The sequence below is a fragment of the Panulirus ornatus genome, chromosome 43 (genome assembly GCF_036320965.1).
Source record: "Panulirus ornatus isolate Po-2019 chromosome 43, ASM3632096v1, whole genome shotgun sequence".
Classification (NCBI taxonomy): Eukaryota; Metazoa; Arthropoda; class Malacostraca; order Decapoda; family Palinuridae; genus Panulirus; species Panulirus ornatus.
In genome coordinates this window covers 13,623,579-13,641,880 of record NC_092266.1, presented here as the reverse complement: position 1 = coordinate 13,641,880, position 18,302 = coordinate 13,623,579, and the positions used below count along the sequence as shown (strand labels likewise).

Below are 18,302 nucleotides of genomic sequence, written 5' to 3'. Positions count from 1 at the left end.
ACGACTGGAAAATATGTGGGGACATGAAAGTGATCAGTATGCTGAAGGGAATGCAGTCAGGGTTCATGAGATACTGCTTTTTTTATGCCTCTGGGACAGTCGAGCAACTTCCAGGCATGATATGGAGTTGGACTGACCTCATGGAAGATCATATGAGCCAGGGATTTCGAGTGTCCAGGATAAGCTTCTGGTTGATCCACAAAAACGTTCTTCTCTCTCTCTCTCTCTCTCTCTCTCTCTCTCTCTCTCTCTCTCTCTCTCTCTCTCTCTCTCTCTCTCTCCCGCTGCTCCACATAAACCTTAGTCTCATGAAGCAATTTGTGGAAACAAGAGCCAAGAGAAACTCGAAAGGATTCGAATACGTCGTGGAAAATTTTCCGAAGACTGCTGAGGCCAAGTTGAAAGAAGGCATCTTTGTTGGTCCTCAGATGATGGAGCTCCTGAAAGACCACAATTTCAGCATCACACATCTTGATGACTTGGAGTTGGAGGCCTGGAACTCTTTCTGCTGACTATGTGGAAAATTTCTTGGGAAACATAAGGTCTCCGGATTTTGAAGGGATGTAGGACGTTCGCTCAAAGTGCATTTCCTCCATACATATCTAGACGTTTTGCGGAGAACCTTGGGGCAGTGTCTGACGAACGTGGAGAACGCTTCCATCAGGACATCAGCGCGATGGAGCATCGATACCAGTATTTCTGGAACACTTGCAGATTACTGCTGGATGTTATACAGGGACGAAGCTGAATCAGAGCATCGTAAGAGGTCTAAAGATCAGCGCTTTTAGCTTGTGATGATCGACATAGAAGTTTAAAAGCTTAAAAGCTGATCGTTTTTAGTTCGTCTCCCTGGATAGTGTCTTCTTAGTACACCTTCTGCCTAGGAATACTAGATATTTATTCATTATCTATTTATTTATTTATTTTGCTTTGTCGCTGTCTCGCGCGTTAGCGAGGTAGCGCAAGGAAACAGACGAAAGAATGGCCCAACTCACCCACATACACATGTATATACATACACGTCCACACACGCAAATATACATACCTATACATCTCAATATACACATATATATACACACACAGACATATACATATATACACATGTACATAATTCATAGTCTGCCTTTATTTATTCCCATCGCCACCTCGCCACACATGGAATAACATCCCCCTCCCCCCTCATGTGTGCGAGGTAGCGCTATGAAAAGACAACAAAGGCCCCATTCGTTCACACTCAGTCTCTAGCTGTCATGTAATAATGCACCGAAACCACAGCTCCCTTTCCACATCCAGGCCCTACAGAACTTTCCATGGTTTACCCCAGACGCTTCACATGCCCTGGTTCAATCCATTGACAGCACGTCGACCCCGAGGAATACTAGATATCAGCAATGAATATTTGGAACTAATACAGATCTCGTCACTTGACCCTCTTCTATGTATCATGTAGGTGGCAGTTGAACTGGAAAAAAGTATACATAGGTGGAAAGGAAATAAGACGTGTTGCACTGAAACGGACTGAAAAATTCGTAGTCATAATCAAAAATGGACTTAGAAAAGTTACACTTCACCCTTTGATGACAGAGAAGGAAAATATAGTTCACTGATTAAATGTAGTTGAATGTTACGTGAAGGGTTTCAAGATCATCACCTTTTCTTGGAATATGTATTCTACAAATTGCTTCATTATGAAACTGATGGTTTTTGTTGTAAGGAGTTTCCGTGTGGGGAACTCATTATATGGATATGTTCAGTATTATTAGACATCAATGATTCTTTTTCTTATTTGTTTATAAAGTGAATATATCTCAATCATTTTGCTATAGGGAAACATCATATAATAACTTTCAGGACATATTATATAAAAACGTTCAGGACTCATTAAATGATTACGTTTAGTACGTTTAACCTCAAATTTAATTTGAACTAGAGTCACTTTGATATAGTTTCTGTCTCGAAACCCTGGAACTGAAAACGTATCTCAAGTTGCATGTTCTTTCGTATCTTGATGTAATTGTATTCCTATTTTAGTTATTTTGTATAACTATCGGAGAAACACACACACACACACACACACACACACACACACACACACACACACACACACACACACACACACACACACACACACACACACACACACACACACACACACACACACACACACACACACACATATGTTCTGAAGTGTGCACGTACACCAGGCAATAAACTTGAAATGTTGTCAAGATGTCGTTGGAGGAGAGGAGAGTGCCAAAGAATGAGAGAAATGAGTCTGGAATGTGACGTTGAACTGCCGACGCAGTCTCTCTCTCTCTCTCTCTCTCTCTCTCTCTCTCTCTCTCTCTCTCTCTCTCTCTCTCTCTCTCTCTCTCTCTCTCTCTCTCTCTCTCTGACGAGTCTGCTCCGCGGAATAGCTGAAAGCGATGATCAAAATGCAGACGCATGACAGCTCATAAAGGAGAACCTCCCGAAGCCAGCGAACAGCACGATCTTAAAGAAAGGACGTCGTGTGCAACGAACGTCCCAGAAGTCCGAGAGAGAGGGTGAACATCGTCTTAAAGCAAAAGAAGATTATATTTTGTGTATCTGAACTTCCAGGAAACATTTGACACTGTACCGCATGCGAGGCTGGGATAGAAGCTGAATCCTCATACTGGAATGAGGGCAAAGAATTCCCTCGATCGACTGAATACCAGTTTTCGTGGACGGGTGCAAAGGAGGCATGTCACGAGAGCCCTCTCCAAATGGATGGGGGTCACCCTAGGCGTGTTCGCCGACGCACTCAGCTTAGAAATCATTGCTACTCTAGATGTGTGTATCAGTCTCACCAGAAGGATTGGACTCATACCCGTATATGTTTGCGGATGATGCCATGAATCATGAGGGAAGTGGAGGAAGTTGAGGACTGCATCAACTCACAAGAGAACCTAGACCAACTCGAAAAAAAAATTGGTCTGGCACATGATTGATCAAATTTTTCCTGAGGAAAATGATGAAAAGTAATGAGTATGGGTCAGGATGAAAAGAAAAAGAGGCCTTGATATGACAACTGTATAGCACGAAATAAACTGCAGGAATCTATGCGGGTGAGAGAGAATTGAAACCGACAACGCCCCTAACCTGACGCCAGAACCGGATTTTAAGGACGAGTAAAAAGATGACAATCTGCCTCCTAAGACTGACCGACTCTTGGAGAGGAGGTGGCAGACCTCATGACACTGACTGCCTCCTGGGAAGGTGATGGCAGCCCTCCTGACAACGGCTGACTCCTGCATAGTATCTGGGTAGCTTTCTGCGCTGACTGGTATCAGGAATCATTGGTAACGCTGACTGCTTGAGTAACTGGAATCATGGTAACGCTGACTGGTTGAGTAACTGGAATCATGGTAACGCTGACTGGTTGAGTAACTGGAATCATGGTAACGCTGACTGGTTGAGTAACTGGAATCATGGTAACGCTGACTGGTTGAGTAACTGGAATCATGGTAACGCTGACTGGTTGAGTAACTGGAATCATGGTAACGCTGACTGGTTGAGTAACTGGAATCATGGTAACGCTGACTGGTTGAGTAACTGGAATCATGGTAACGCTGACTGGTTGAGTAACTGGAATCATGGTAACGCTGACTGGTTGAGTAACTGGAATCATGGTAACGCTGACTGGTTGAGTAACTGGAATCATGGTAACGCTGACTGGTTGAGTAACTGGAATCATGGTAACGCTGACTGGTTGAGTAACTGGAATCATGGTAACGCTGACTGCTTGAGTAACTGGAATCATGGTAACGCTGACTGGTTGAGTAACTGGAATCATGGTAACGCTGACTGGTTGAGTAACTGGAATCATGGTAACGCTGACTGGTTGAGTAACTGGAATCATGGTAACGCTGACTGGTTGAGTAACTGGAATCATGGTAACGCTGACTGGTTGAGTAACTGGAATCATGGTAACGCTGACTGGTTGAGTAACTGGAATCATGGTAACGCTGACTGGTTGAGTAACTGGAATCATGGTAACGCTGACTGGTTGAGTAACTGGAATCATGGTAACGCTGACTGGTTGAGTAACTGGAATCATGGTAACGCTGACTGGTTGAGTAACTGGAATCATGGTAACGCTGACTGCTTGAGTAACTGGAATCATGGTAACGCTGACTGGTTGAGTAACTGGAATCATGGTAACGCTGACTGGTTGAGTAACTGGAATCATGGTAACGCTGACTGGTTGAGTAACTGGAATCATGGTAACGCTGACTGGTTGAGTAACTGGAATCATGGTAACGCTGACTGGTTGAGTAACTGGAATCATGGTAACGCTGACTGGTTGAGTAACTGGAATCATGGTAACGCTGACTGGTTGAGTAACTGGAATCATGGTAACGCTGACTGCTTGAGTAACTGGAATCATGGTAACGCTGACTGGTTGAGTAACTGGAATCATGGTAACGCTGACTGGTTGAGTAACTGGAATCATGGTAACGCTGACTGCTTGAGTAACTGGAATCATGGTAACGCTGACTGGTTGAGTAACTGGAATCATGGTAACGCTGACTGGTTGAGTAACTGGAATCATGGTAACGCTGACTGGTTGAGTAACTGGAATCATGGTAACGCTGACTGGTTAAGCAACTGGAATCATGGTAACGCTGACTGGTTGAGTAACTGGAATCATGGTAACGCTGACTGGTTGAGTAACTGGAATCATGGTAACGCTGACTGGTTGAGTAACTGGAATCATGGTAACGCTGACTGGTTGAGTAACTGGAATCATGGTAACGCTGACTGGTTGAGTAACTGGAATCATGGTAACGCTGACTGGTTGAGTAACTGGAATCATGGTAACACTGACTGGATCTGTAGGTAGGTGGGTGACTATACTGTACATGGGTGAGTCGTTATTTTCTACGTGGTTAGATGGTCATGACGCCTCTTAGTAGGTGGTGATACTGCACGTGGGTAACTGGTCATCCTCTCCTTACGTGGGTGTTCATCCTGCACGTGGGTAGATGGACATACTGCATGTAAGTGGGAGGTTAATGATCGCATGTTAGAACTAATCCTGTTCGTGTGTAGGTGGTACACAGAAAAAGAGAAAGAGAGAGAGAGAGAGAGAGAGAGAGAGAGAGAGAGAGAGAGAGAGAGAGAGAGAGAGAGAGAGAGAGAGAGAGAGAGAGAGAGAGAGAGAGAGAGAGAGAGAGACGAGACGAGAGGTCAATGCAGAGATTGTACAACAATCCTCAACACAGACTACAGCCCATGTGCTCCCACTTCACACTCTCATCATACCCGACCCTCCTTCCCTCGTGTGTGTACATCTTTATCACCTTTTTTACCTCCTTTACCTGTGCTATTTATCATCATACTCTTGCCTTACTTCCATCTTTGTGACTATATCTAACTCCCCGTGTTTTTGTTTTTCCACCATGATCTCATCCATGACAATGTGGTACTATACTTACATTCTCAGCCTCCTCATAGCCTCCTTGTGCTTAGCCAAACAGACTTTTCGGGACCTTGCTCACATGTCCTTCACAAAATCCTTGTTATTCCGCAGATACCAGACCTCGAATTCGACCCCACGTTTGGTTTTAGGATAACCCTACGCTCTTGACCTGGTCACACTTCCCACCCCTTAGATTCGTCATATTCCCCACGCCTGACCCTCCCAGCGGAGCTACCTTCTCGTGGTGGGAGAGTCTCTCACAGTTCACCAAGAGTGGCAAGGGTGCCTCAGGACCACAGAACCACAGCCCAGGATCCCTCACAAGCTACGTCAGCAAACTGCTGAAGGAGGTGGTCAACTTTACGTTGATGTGAAGGAGAATCTGTTCACGCCTTCCTTCGTCTCCTTTGTCCTTCTCCCTCCTAACCAACTGACCCAGTTCTCACACTCCCGGTCTCTCACTGTCGCGAGCACGAAACTCACACAGGTTACATGAAACTGAAACTCTGATTGCAATGTGTGGACAACCTATAGCTCGGAACATGAGCCACGAATGGAGGAAATCTTTACTGATGGTGGAAAGAAGTGATAGACTGGTGCCATAGTTCTTTTAGGCATTATAAAGTTTTATGTATTTTTTTCTCTATCAGCTTATCACGTCCAGGATATATCATGATTCACATCTCCATTAGTGTATCGGTTAGCGTTCCTGACTTTGACGCACCCAAGGACCGTCTGAAGTCAAGCCTGCACAGGGGAAACAGAAGAGGGAGCCAAGCGGGGAGTGCTCATCCTCCTCGAAGGCTCAAGCTGGGATGTCCGAATGTTGTGGACGTAACCAAGATGAGAAGGCAGGAGAGATAGGTAGTATGACAGATGAAAGACACCTAGATGTTCTGTCTGTGAGTGAAACAAAGCTCAAGGTTACAGGGGAAGAATGCTCTGGAAATGTCTCGGGAGTAGAGTTAAGGGTTGGTGAAAGGACAAGAGCTAAGGAAGGAGCAGCAATACTCCTGAAGTAGTTGTGGGAGTGTGTGATAGTGTAAGGAAGTAAATTACAGATTGATGTGAGTAGATCTGAAAGTGGATAGAGATGAGTGGCCTATGCACACGGCCATGAAAGGAAAGATCATGAGAGGCAAGTTTTTGGGAGCAGCTGAGTGATTGTGTCGGCAGTTTTGGTGCACGAGACCGGTTGTGGTGATGGGTAACTTAAATACGAAGGTAAGTAATGCGGCAGTTGAGGGTATAATTGATTCGCATGGGGTATTCAGTGTTATGAAAGGAAATGGTGAAGTGCATGTAAAGATGTGTGCTGAAAAAGACTGGTGATCGTGAACGCCTGGTTTGGAAAAGAGAGATATACACAAGTATACGTATGTGAGAAGAGAGGTGATCAACGGGCATTATTAGATTACATGTTAATTGATAGGCGTGGAAAAGAGAGACTTTTGGATGTAAATACGTTGGGAGGGGCAGGAGATGGGATATCTTGTGGATGCAAGGTGGAAGATTTGTTGAGGTTTTAGAAAAAGAGGAAACAATGTCAAGGAGGAAAGAATGGTGAGAGTAAGTGAGCTTTGAAAGGAGACTTGTGTGAAGAAATGCCAGCAGAGATTGAGTGTGGAATGGGAAAAGGTGAGAACAAATGAAGTGATAGGACTGAATGAAGAATGGGAGGTATTCAGGGAAGCAGTGATGACATGTGCTAGAGATGCATGTGACATGCAAAAGGTGGGAGGTGGGCATATAAGGAAAGGTAGTGAGTGGTGGGATGAAGAGGTAAAATTACGAGTGAAAGAGCAAAGAGAGGCGTTTGGGCGGTACTTACAGGGAAGCAGTGCAAATGATTGGGAGATGTATAAGAGAAAGCGGCAGGAGGTCAGGAGGAAGGTGAAGGGGTTGAAAAAGAGGGTAAATGAAAGCTAGGGTGAGAGAGTATCATTGAACATTAGGGAGAATTAAAAGATGTTTTGGAAGGAGGCAAATAATGTGCAAAAGACTAGAGAACAAATCGGAAGATCGATGAAGGGAGCAAAAGAGGAAGTTACAACACGTAGTGATGAAATTAGATGAAATAAGACTTCCCACGTATTCCCTGCGTGTCGTAGAAGGCGACTAAAAGGGGGGGGAAGCGGGTGGCTGGAAATCCTCCCCTCTCGTTTTTTTTAATTTTCCAAAAGAAGGAACAGAGAAGGGGGCCAGGTGAGGATATTCCCTCTAAGGCCCAGTCCTCTGTTCTTAACGCTACCTCGCTAATGCGGGAAATGGCGAATAGTATGAAAAAAAAAAAAAAAAAAATATATATATATATATATATATATATATATATATATATATATATATATATATATATATATATATATATATATATATATATATATAGAAACGCTGGTTACATAAGCTGGTAATATTACGTGATGAGGTTATTTAGGCTCTCAAGGGTAGGAGAGGCGACTCAGCTCTTACACTCAGTCAAGAGGACTTGATGGGCTTAAATACAATAGCCCAATAGCCCTCCACAGACTGACGTGTTGTGGCTGAGTAAGCAGCTGTGATACTACAGATCAGGTCCTTCCACTTAGAGGAGTCGTGATCTCCGGAGCGCCAACCCACGCGTGTCTGATTCAGTTGACGAACTTGTAATGTTCGAGGATTGATGACCGATGTATTAAGGGGGAAAACAAATATTCTACTGCTCTAAGTCACCAACATCGACAGGGGTGAGGCTTTAGGCTGCCCAAGGGTATGGATGACCGTCTATAATAACACTGTTTTGTCTTCGTATGTAGATTATGAGACGGGGTCATATGGGTTTAGAGAAGATGCCTCCGGTCCATACTGTATGCCTCTGGAAGTGGAGAAGGCGAATTTGAAAGTTAACGTTTTACCGCCATTGTGTCTCTGGCCGTGTGCATAATACACACACACACACACACACACACACACACACATATACATATTTTTTTTTTTTTCAAACTATTCGCCATTTCCCGCGTTAGCGAGGTAGCGTTAAGAACAGAGGACTGGGCCTTTTTTGGAATATCCTCACCTGGCCCCCTCTGTTCCTTCTTTTGGAAAATTAAAAAAAAAAAAAAAAAAAAAAACGAGAGGGGAGGATTTCCAGCCCCCCGCTCCCTCCCCTTTTAGTCGCCTTCTACGACACGCAGGGAATACGTGGGAAGTATTCTTAATCCCCTATCCCCAGGGGATATATATATATATATATATATATATATATATATATATATATATATATATATATATATATATATATATATATATATATATATATATATATATATATATACATATATATATAAATATATATATATATTCATTTATTTATCTATTATATTTTGTCGCTGTCTCCCGCGTTAGCGATGTAGCGCAAGGAAACAGACGAAATAATGGCCCAACCCACCCACATACACATGTACATATATATAAACGCCCACACAGGCACATATTCATACCTGTGCTTTTCAACGTATACATACACATACACACCCAGCCATATACATATATACAAATGTGCATATTCATACTTGCTGCCTTCATCCATTCTCGTCGACACCCTGCTTGAAAAATACAACAAAGGCCACATTCGTTCACACTCAGTCTCTAGCTGTCACGTGTAATGCACCGAAATCACAGCTCCCTTTCCACATCCAGGCCCCACAGAACTTTCCATGGTTTACCCAAGACGCTTCACATGCCCTGGTTCAATCCATTGACAGCACATCGACCCCGGTATACCACATCGTTCAAATTCACTCTATTCCTTGCACGCTTTTCACCCTTCTGTATGTTCAGCCCCGGATCCATCAAAATCTTTTTCACTCCATCCTTCCACGTCCAATTTGGTCTCCCACTTCTCGTTCCCTCCACCTCTGACACATATATGCTCTTTGTCAATCTTTCCTCACTCATTCTCTCCGTGTGACCAAACCATTTCAAAACACCCTCTTCTGCTCTCTCAACCACACTCTTTTTATTTCCACACATCTGTCTTACCCTATTATTACTTACTCGATCAAACCACCTCACACCACATGTTGTCCTCAAACATCTCATTTCCAACACATCCACCCTCCTCCGCACAACTCTATCCATAGCCCACGCCTCGCAACCATATAACATTGTTGGAACCACTATTCCTTCAAACATACCCACTTTTGCTTTCCGAGATAATGTTCTCGCCTTCCACACATTCTTCAACGCTCCCATATATATGTATATGTATATATATATATATATATATATATATATATATATAGAGAGAGAGAGAGAGAGAGAGAGATAAAACGACTGAGGCCCATCCAACATATGGGATATATCTATCTATTGATCGTCAGCCTCGTCCAGAGGTCTAGTTGTTCCCCCTGAACGTCCCTTATTGCCAAGCGACGCTATGGAACAAGCTGTCGGGGTGTGTGGGATGCGTCTTTGTGACCTTCATGTATTTCTGGTGAATAATTAATTGACGTTGTGGGAAGCGCCAGACCCTTACAGTTCTCCGGCGCTTCTGAGCAAAAGAAAGGACCCTAAAAACCTAATAATATTGGTGGTAATTCTCTTGAAACTAATGGGAAGTATGTGGTTCATCGCCACTTTGAGATGTTGTGGCGAATGATCATACCACGAGGGGCAATGTATGGTCGTGTCACTGGAGATCTTCCAGGTCTGGTAGATGTGTTATGCCGTATCGGACATCGGGTATCTGTGCTTAGGCAGAGGAGTCCAGTATAGCAAATCATTTATCTCGCGACACAGACAACGGCAATAATCCATCAACAACAACAACATCATCATCTTCATCATCAACATCATCATTAACAACAACAACATCAACAACATCATCATCATGAGCGAGGGGAGGGATGTAGGGTGACCCAAGATGAGCCCATCGGACTGCAAGGAATGTGATGACAAGCGCCATGGGTGAGTAGATGCAGCTCACCCTACCAGAAGTGTTGCTGGGGACTCACCTCTCACCCATGTAAAACACACACACACACACACACACACACACACACACACACACACACACACACACACACACACACACACACACGTAGCAGCAGCAGCAGCAGCCAAGCCTTCAAGGAGCAACTGTTGCTGTTAGCAAGCTCCTGGCTACACTCTACATCAGGGGTGCAGTACATACACAACTGGCGAATCTTGGCCTCACTGCAGTACCTGAGGAGTTCACATGGGACATCTCTGTTGCCTCGAGGTTACAGAAAAACTCACGAATTTAGCTTTCGTTCTTTACTGGGGAGTGTAGAAGCCTAGAGGGAAGTATCAAAGCTGTGAATCCCCCTTGATGATACGGATTACAGAGCACAGTCAAGTTTATGATCAGTTCGACTAGTGAGTATGCTTCGTGTGATGAAGATTACAAAGATTATTTAATTAAAAATGGTCATTATTCACAATTGCTATAATATAACCACTTGTTTTGTACTTAATTAGAATTTCTAAGGAAGGATCTTAACAATCTCCGTTGGATGTTGGCTGGCTCGTTTTCTTTGAGTTCGAGACGACACTTCTGTCGACACCTGACAAAGGCTTCAGTGTAAACCGCCGCCGCTGCTGTCGTCGAGCAAGGTTTCATCGAGGTAAGTTCACTTCCATCCACGTATTTACGATGCTTTAACCGTCGGTGTTGAGTTCCTTGGCCATACCCTCCAACCAAAGCTACACTTGTTCCACACTTGACGCCTCGACCATCTTACCATTCTCTCTCCTCGACCGCGACTCGAACTTAAGACTTGCTGATGGCCTTGACTTGATATGGGATCAATACGTTCCCGTAGAAGCATCAAAGGAAATACGGAAAGCCGAAGCGCCGAGGGAACTGGTGGAGGGGAGGAACACACGGCAATAAATCGACAGATCCACAAAAGGAAAATTCCTCTCCGCCAGATGAACTGGGAGAAATTCCTGGACGACTCTTCAAACGAAACACAGATCTGTTTGCGTTCTATCGAGCGAGTTCAAACAACAGCGCCAGCCAGAGAGCAAGGATTTGTATAGGACTTCATCTGACCGTGTTATGCGAGATGGGTCTGGAATTACGGAGATGTGGGTCTGGAATTATGATGTCTGAGTAAAAAATACATTACTGAATTGCTTTCGCTGATCTATCATACAGGTCGCGAAGCTGGCCCAACCACTATAAGTATTTGAATACATTAGTTTTCTTCCGTGAAATGCTTTCATTTGACACCAGAGCGGCATTCATGGGAACTCACGCTGTTACTTTCAGTTTCTACACTGTATGACCTCAAATGACCTCTAGAGGTCACATGGTTGACCTCCTTAACTTGAAACACCACTGTGATATGGTTGGCTACTAAAGAGAACTTCCATTTAGTTCTAATACGACGTTCGTATGACCTTTTGTTATCATTTCGATTTTTTTTTTCCATTATCTGACCTCAAATGACCTCTCGAAGTCACTTTCGTGGCTATATTTGTCATCGGCTCTTAATGGCATCTTCGGATTCAAGTTAACTAGTATAAAACTCCATAGATACACTTCAATAAAATCGTTTCTCAAAAAGCACTGTAACGAAGGCAATAGTTCAGAAATGACGGACTGAAATCTTAAGATGGGTTGATGGATTTTGATCTGATTCTTCTTGTTAATTATTTATCAACAGTTGGACGACGTGTTGCTTATAGACTGAACGAAGGCATGTGGGGCAAATGAGGGAAACCACGTATAGTTCTATGGGCCTGTTTGTGCGGAAGTGGTTTCGGTGCATGATACATGACAACTAGAGAATGTGTGTGAGCGAATGAGATCTTTTTTTTCTTCGTCTGTTCTTGGCGCTACCTCGCTGACATGGGAAACGACAAACAAGATGAAAGGAAAGGAAGAAAGTTTTGCTCTCGACGAGGGATCAGGTAACGCTTAAGTACCAAGCAGCAGTCACATCACATGCGGGCGTGAGCCCGTGTCGAGACAGTGGAATATGGCTAACCAGATCCCTAGAGATCTCGAATGCCAGCTGAACTCGAAGAGCCAAAGACAGTGATCTCAAAAGCTGCTGAGGGTCGTTAGTTGTTCTCGCTCAGCGTCACCAAGTTCCTGGCGGCCATCTTGTAAAGGAAGTGAGTGATTTGGACGACCTAACCCACGCCACCATGGACGTGGAAATGTCCTCAACTCCGAAGAAGGTCAGGTCAGCCACACGACACAGACCTCGCTGTTACACATACGGGCACCAGGTTTGGCTTAGAGGCGACCATTGATTGCCAAAGTTTCAACAGCTACTGAAGCTTCGACGAGTTTCTTTCGCCTTACCTGAGGCAGACTGGGGGTCCTCTCCCAGCCTGTTGCTGGGAGTACGAAGGGCATCTCCCAGTCTCTTGTAGGAGGGAAGGTCCTCTCCCAGCCTCTTATGGGAGGTGCGACCCTTTCCTAGCCTGTTGTGTGAGGACTGTAACCCTGAACAGTCTCTTGTGCAGGTCGAGGTGATCTCCAAGGCCCTGTAATGGTGAAGTCCGACTGTCTTTATTGTGGACGCAGATGACATTAAATTCCTGTACCAGGACGAGAACGTCGGCCTCTCCAGGTCCTGTACCAGGACGAGAACGTCGGCCTCTCCAGGTCTTGTACCAGGACGAGAACGTCGGCCTCTCCAGGTCTTGTACCAGGACAAGAAGGTCGGCCTCTGCAGGTCTTGTAAGCTGTATCCTGCTCACGTGCCACCACCTTACGTATCACCACAATACATAAACTGTATAAGCGGGAGACTGAGTTGCCAGTCAGGGTGGGTGTGAGTTGATCTGCCAGAGGTATGGTGGAGCACGTCAGGCCTGGGGTAGCCGCCCCAGAAGCTGGGGAGCTTACTGGGGCAGACATGTAGGGAGAGGGTTAGTATGTCACGAGCTAGGTAGCTTACTTGGAGGAGTAATGTGTAGGAGAAGGATTAGAAAGGTGGTCATGAGAATGGGACTAGTGCAGAAGGGTTACGCAGGAGGTGGAGGTTGTGGGAGGAGGAGACTGACGCGAAATTTTCACGTACTAATCCCACATTACCTTTTCCGTAGACAACACACACACAGACACACACACACACACACACACACACACACACACACACTTTTATAGACATCCCTTGTGAATTGTTTCTAAATGCTGTGTACACTATGACTCCTTTTGCTTGGAAGGAGAAAACCTTTACTCTCTTATTGAAGTGGTTTGTAAACACACTTGGACAACACGACGCGACTCACACTTACCAGCAAGATAAGCAGTACCTACCTGCCCGGAAAGGCGATGACGCTAAACCTAAATAAAAAGCTTTTTTAGGCAAATGACTAAGCTGAATGAATTCTTCTTGATGAACACCTAGTCACCGTGATTGTGTACATTGCGTAGCACGACTATGGAAATAAAGATGGAAAAATCGTTCGATGTTATGCTCGCTCAGGAAGACAACGGAAAAAAATAAATGCCAAACACTGCCTGTCACAATATAAGCGCCACACAAACGTTGGTCACAACTTGAAAACTCTTAATCAGATGCTCATAAAACTTTACACACTTCTTTCCTAGCATTAAGACAGTTGAATAGCACAAAACTAATCCGTTTCGTTTGGAATCGGTCCGAGTTATGCCATTTAAAATCTAAGTTTAACCCGTAACTTAAACTACCCCATAAATTGGAGATTAAAATCTTCAGTCATGTAACTCTATATATTCGTTTCCCGGCATCCATTAAGATGAATAAAGTATGTAGTGCAATATGAATTTGTTTTTTATACCACTTATAAAAAAGGTTTAATCTGGAATTTAATTTGATTCACCACTCGTAGAAAATATTCCCTCTGTTAGACCTTGCGTGCTGACGTTAACAGGCAACTTTAGGACCCGTTTTCCTTACGTCAAAGATAAGCCTAGATTACAACCTTGAATTACCAGTGTCGCCTATATATCCCTTGACACCTTGCCAGACAACCATCATCTACCCAATAAGTTCACTGTTTCAATAACATTTCAAACTGACTGACACGCTTAACTGACCCCACCACACCCCCTTAATACGATAGTACGAACCTTGAGCACGAAGATACGACCCTTCAGCACGACTTTACGATCCAAAGGTATCATAAGCAAAGAATCGAACCATCTTGCTCAATGGAAAGGGAGTGTTTGCCGAGCACATCTCGAATCACCACAGATAACAATGATTATTATAGACACTTTCTCTTTCCTTCTCATGAAGCGGTTCCCAGTGGGCAACGAAAATTAAAACATTTTCAAAAAAAATATTTGAAACCAGGAAAACATAAGGATTGATCTATCTCTTTACATTTGGCAGGTTAGGTGATGTCTATTAAACCATTACCACAATATGATTCCAATGGTGATGTAGCGATTATGTTGCATATCGCGGCGAAAATGGTTGGGAATTGCGGTCGAAAGAAAAAAAATCTTCCCTTGCCGTTCACATCAATCTTTCCCATCGCTTTGTGCTCATCAAAAACGGGACTAGTCTTCCTCCCCGACCCTGAACAATGAGGCAAAGGGTTCATTATGAGGCTCGAATTCTCAGGCGCTGTCGACAATCACCAAAGGAGAGAGGGAGATTCTGCTCCTGATGAGACTCACAAACTTTCTCATTATCTTTATTGGTTATTGGCGAAAAATGAGGGAGGTTCATTGGCTTTTAACGGGAGTGGGCCCTCATGATTTCACAGGCTATCATCTTTATCCTGTGCCTCGTAGTAGACGTTTCATGTAGGTATCTGGCCAGTGTTACTGTCACCTGTGCTCACACCAGTTGCTCTCCCGAAGCCAGCTTCCCATAACACGACACACACGTGCACAAACCCATGACTTTCATGTGGTCAACCAACCTACCTGCTTGGGTGTGGGTCTGGATGATGGGGTCGTCCCCTGCCTGGTGCCTGGATGACGGAGTCGTCCCCTGCCTGGTGTCTGGATGATGGGGTCGTCCCTGCCTGGTGTCTGGATGACGGAGTCGTCCCCTGCCTGGTGCCTGGATGATGGAGTCGTCCCCTGCCTGGTGTCTGGATGATGGGGTCGTCCCCTGCCTGGTGTCTGGATGATGGAGTTGTCCCTTGCCTGGTGTCTGGATGATGGGGTCGTCCCCTGCCTGGTGTCTGGATGATGGAGTTGTCCCTTGCCTGGTGTCTGGATGATGGGGTCGTCCCCTGCCTGGTGTCTGGATGATGGGGTCGTCCCCTGTCTGGTGTCTGGATGATGGGGTCGTCGTCCCCTGCTTGGTGGTGGGTTACGTGACCTGACGCTGTTGATGTCGAGGTTTGCGGTGGTGAGGCAGGCTTCAGGTAGTGAGGAGGATAGCTAGCACGGCTGCTGGTGGAGACTATCCCCCCATCCACACCACTAGGACGGCACGGCTGGTGGCGGAGACTCTCCCCCCCATCCACACCACGAGGTCAACACAACTGGTGGTGGAGACTATCTCCCAGCCAAGCCACTAGGTCAACACGGCTGCTGGTGGAGACGTGTTCCCCACCCACAAGACTCGGCTGGTCTCAGACATGTAAGTACCTCTACAAACAGCTCGTAAGTTGTCATAAACCTACATTGCACATCACATACACTATCACGGAAGACGGGCGAGACACAGTGTGGCACACCTATGCTATAAACTTTCAATTGCGTTGCGAGAGGTCAAAAACAAATTGATAACTTTGATACATCTACCTAAAACACACGTCGAAAACACACAATATAACAACAATTTCTTTAAACTCTTTCTTTTTCTTTATCAGCCACAGACATAAAGGGTTTAGTGACGTTCTGAGTTTGTTTAGGAAATTGGAAGGGAAGAGTATATTGACGGCCTGGTGGAGCCCGAGACAGCCTGATACCGACTGGCCACTGCAACGTAGGCGACTGAAAGTAAACCACAGAGTTCCTAGGACCGCGCGCTGGTTGTGGCTGCCTGGGAGGAGAGTCGGCCCCCAGCTGGGCAACCGACTGTTTCATTCCAAGATACGTAACAGCCCACCGATCTCTCTCTCTCTCTCTCTCTCTCTCTCTCTCTCTCTCTCTCTCTCTCTCTCTCTCTCTCTCTCTCTCTCTCTCTCTCTCTCTCTCTCTCCCACACACATACACTCACATCGGCCGACATTGCAACACTTTTTGTGCGATCTAGCTACACTTTCCTGCATAGTTTAGCGACGGCTTCACTGCACAGTTCATGTGAAATGTACGTAACTTGAGATATATTTCTGACTTCATCTCTGTCGTTTGATAAAGACATAAAAGGAAATAGTTGACTCTTCTCTAGAGTACTGACATCACAAAAAAAGTAGAAATATATGTGTTTTTCATGTTACATCCCATTGTTCTCCACCTGCAAAGAATATCCATCATAAGTAATGAGTTATGGAGGGACAGCTGCCACACACACACACACACACACACACACACACACACATATATATATATATATATATATATATATATATATATATATATTTTTATTATACTTTGTCGCTGTCTCCCGCGTTTGCGAGGTAGCGCAAGGAAACAGACGAAAGAAATGGCCCCCCCCCCATACACATGTATATACATACGTCCACACACGCAAATATACATACCTACACAGCTTTCCATGGTTTACCCCAGACGCTTCACATGCCTTGATTCAATCCACTGACAGCACGTCAACCCCGGTATACCACATCGCTCCAATTCACTCTATTCCTTGCCCTCCTTTCACCCTCCTGCATGTTCAGGCCCCGATCACACAAAATCTTTTTCACTCCATCTTTTCACCTCCAATTTGGTCTCCCTCTTCTCCTCGTTCCCTCCACCTCCGACACATATATCCTCTTGGTCAATCTTTCCTCACTCATTCTCTCCATGTGCCCAAACCACTTCAAAACACCCTCTTCTGCTCTCTCAACCACGCTCTTTTTATTTCCACACATCTCTCTTACCCTTACGTTACTCACTCGATCAAACCACCCCACACCACACATTGTCCTCAAACATTTCATTTCCAGCACATCCACCCTCCTCCGCACAACTCTATCCATAGCCCACGCCTCGCAACCATACAACATTGTTGGAACCACTATTCCTTCAAACATACCCATTTTTGCTTTCCGAGATAATGTTCTCGACTTCCAAACATTCTTCAAGGCTCCCAGAATTTTCGCCCCCTCCCCCACTCTATGATTCACTTACGCTTCCATGGTTCCACCCGTTGCCAAATCCACTCCCAGATATCTAGAACACTTCACTTCCTCCAGTTTTTCTCCATTCAAACTTTCCTCCCAATTGACTTGTCCCTCAACCCTACTGTACCTAATAACCTAGCTCTTATTCACATTTACTCTCAGCTTTCTTCTTTCACACACTTTACCAAACTCAGTCACCAGCTTCTGCAGTTTCTCACATGAATCAGCCACCAGCGCTGTATCATCAGCGAACAACAACTGACTCACTTCCCAAGCTCTCTCATCCACAACAGACTTCATACTTGCCCCTCTTTCCAAAACTCTTGCATTCACCTCCCTAACAACCCTATCCATAAACAAATTAAACAACCATGGAGACATCACACACCCCTGCCGCAAACCTACATTCACTGAGAACCAATCACTCTCCTCTCTTCCTACACGTACACATGCCTTACATCCTCGATAAAAACTTTTCACTGCTTCTAACAACTTGCCTCCCACACCATGTATTCTTAATTCCCTCCACAGAGCATCTCTATCAACTCTATCATATGCCTTCTCCAGATCCATAAATGCTACATACAAATCCATTTGCTTTTCTAAGTATTTCTCACATACATTCTTCAAAGCAAACACCTGATTCACACATCCT

General features: G+C 44.8%; 1 protein-coding gene across 2 annotated transcripts in view; it reads right to left on the bottom strand.

Moving 5' to 3' along the window:
• Positions 1–16,424, bottom strand: part of LOC139762334 (opsin-5-like) — a 36,443-nt gene extending 20,019 nt beyond the window's left edge. Inside the window, exon 1 of one of the 2 annotated variants that reach the window (XM_071686993.1) lies at positions 15,330–16,424. The gene's annotated coding sequence lies outside the window, so the exon portion shown is untranslated. The remainder of the gene's footprint in view (positions 1–15,329) is intronic. The other variant, XM_071686992.1, reaches the window with a different exon arrangement.
• Between the last annotated feature and the right edge of the window lie 1,878 nt (positions 16,425–18,302).